The 2757-nt window shown below is 36.7% G+C and overlaps 1 pseudogene; it reads left to right on the top strand.

Annotated features, from left to right (window-relative positions):
• The first annotated feature begins 218 nt into the window (after positions 1-218).
• Positions 219-2024, top strand: LOC145799360 (phospholipase A1-IIgamma pseudogene; annotated as a pseudogene).
• Positions 2025-2757: the final 733 nt, after the last annotated feature.

The following is a 2757-nucleotide window of genomic DNA, read 5'->3' as shown; positions in this document are numbered from 1 at the left end:
CCTTATTAGATACTAAAAGATGGTCATTTTGACAAGAATATTTACCAAATAGTCATGCATTAAGATTAGACTTACCAAACAGTCAATGCAACCAAACACAGCATAACATGGTTTCTCTCAAGCTCACTATATAAAGCATGCAGCACAAGCTCATTCAGTATAACTTTCATACAAACAGATTGATATACATATTGTTTAGAGAGAAAAAATAAAACAATATGGACACCAATAGCAACATTGCTAAAGGATGGAGGGTTCTAAGTGGTGAAGATAACTGGAAGGGCCTATTGGACCCTCTAGATATTGATCTACGGCGACAGATCATTCACTATGGAGAAATGGCTCAAGCAACTTACGACAACTTCATCTCTGATAAGTTAGATCATTCACTATGGAGAAATGGCTTAAGCAACTTACGACAACTTCATCTCTGATAAGTTGTCCAAATATGCAGGAAGTAATCGGTATGCAAAGACAGACCTCTTTGCTAAGCTGGGTCTAGATCTATCGATGTATCGCGTGACTAAATATTTGTACGCAACATCATCAAAACAAGTCCCCGATGCATTTATCTTGAAGTCTCAATCAAGAGAGGCATGGAGCAAAGAATCAAACTGGATGGGATATGTTGTGGTGGCCACAGATGAAGGGATGGCTAAGTTGGGGAGGAGAGACATTGTGATTGCCTGGAGAGGAACAATTCAGGCCTTGGAATGGGCTAACAACTTGCAAATTCTTTTAGTCTCACCTTCAAAGATAATTGGAGAGCAAGATGATGATACTAAGGTGCATCAAGGATTTTACTCTATCTACACTTCAAACAATCCAAGATCACCGTTCACCGAGGCCAGTGCTAGAGACCAGGTAAATTTGATAACCCAAAAAGCATTTAAGCTTATACTTCTTAAGCAAGGAAAACTACCTAACCTAAAATAATTGATCAAAAATGAATTATATATAAATTTAAAGGTCAAATTGTACTGGTAGTCCCTATATTTTGATCCTTGTGTCATTTTGGTCTATATAATTTTAATTAGCTAAATTTGGTCCTAAATTTATGATTTCATCTGAATTTGGTCAAATTGTTCCCAATTTTTAGTGTTTTTAATGAAAACTGTGCATATAAAAGACATGTCGTAATTTTATAAGCAAAATTGTAAACTTATTCAACTTGATGAGTTAATCTCAACTAATTTAGTGACCATTTTGCTTCAAAAATCTTAATTATCATTATCAATTGGACTAAATTAACACAAAATTTAAAATCAAGGGTAGAAATTGAACTAATTCAAATGATAGAGGACCAAAATAACATAAGAAGCAAATTGTAGGGATTACCGATGTAATTTGCCCAGATCTAAACTATATATGATATGATAACACTCAAAATAAATCTATTGCACATGATTTATTTTTACAAGCGACATTTTTTAACTTCCTAAAATTGTTGTTTAGGAAAAGATTGTACACAATAATTTCTTAATTTGGAGAACAATGCCAAAACTAATATTGTTTTTTCATCATATTATATTTCAGGTTGTTACAGAGGTCAGAAGACTTGTCGAGGAATACCAAAATAAAGAAATCAGCATAACTGTAGTTGGTCACAGTTTAGGTGCAGCAATTGCTACCCTAAATGCTAATAGATTTAACATTCCTAAAAACCAGCCAGACAAAGCATGCCCTGTGACTGCCTTTGTGTTTGCAAGTCCAAGAGTTAGGGATTCAGACTTCAAAAAGGTCTCGTGTGGGTTGAAGAATCTTCATATTCTACATATTTGCAATGCCTAGATATTGTTCCAAAGGTTCCATTCATAAGCTACAAAAACGTGGGTGAAAAATTGGCAATTAACACTACCATGCCTTTGTGTTTACAAATTTTGGCACGCCCAGTAGGGCCCCTCTGCCTTTCATCTCTTTCTCCTAAATCAACTTCCCAAAGTTTGTTTGATCAAGTGCAATGGCGTTCAAGAAGGTTTAAATTGCTTCGAGCAACAAGACTACTAGTAGGAACACCGCCGTAATATGGGTCCAATTACTCGCAGCAAGGACAAGGCTACCATTTCTTTTGCAACTTATGGGGCTATGCCAATCACTAATGCAACAAAGCAGGTGCATGACAAATCTCACAAATTCACAGTTGTTTCCACATCCAAGGCTAAGAAAAAGGAAATAGGAAACTTGAAGCTACACACTTCTGTCATAAGGCTTCTCTCTACATTCAACTTCTTTAGCTCGTGACGTAAACTCAAGCATGGGTTCATACTCAGGGTCATCTCCTGTTAGTCTAAGAAATTTTGTCTTGCAAGGTCACTCTCTTTCATCGTGTTCAATGGCTATGCAAGTCATAACTAGTGGCACTACTTCGGTGGAGGAACAACTAGCAACAATGGCTCATGCTATTGAAAAACTCACCAAGACTGTTGAAGAGAAAGATCTCCAAATCGCTTCATTAATGAACAAGTTAGAAGCACAAAATGTCATGAAACAAGTCAAGACAATTCCTATTTACCTGGCTTTACACTGTAAGCCACACTTGTTGAAAAGATGGACCTCGCATCAAACTCCGAATAAGTCGTTGGTAAGAAGACTCACCATATATCTATTGCAAAGCCAGCAGCTGGTCCAAGTGTTCAACTAGTTTCTGTTGCTTCATTGTCTATCTAATAACTCCAAGACATGATAGCAAACACAATCAGAGCCCAGTACGATGGCATTCCTTAAAGCACTCTCATGTACTCTAAGCCTTACACAAGG

Source organism: Camellia sinensis, chromosome 9 (assembly GCF_055761805.1).
Source record: "Camellia sinensis isolate YWXY chromosome 9, ASM5576180v1, whole genome shotgun sequence".
In the NCBI taxonomy this organism is placed as follows: domain Eukaryota; kingdom Viridiplantae; phylum Streptophyta; class Magnoliopsida; order Ericales; family Theaceae; genus Camellia; species Camellia sinensis.
This window is presented reverse-complemented; position numbering and strand designations above follow the sequence as displayed.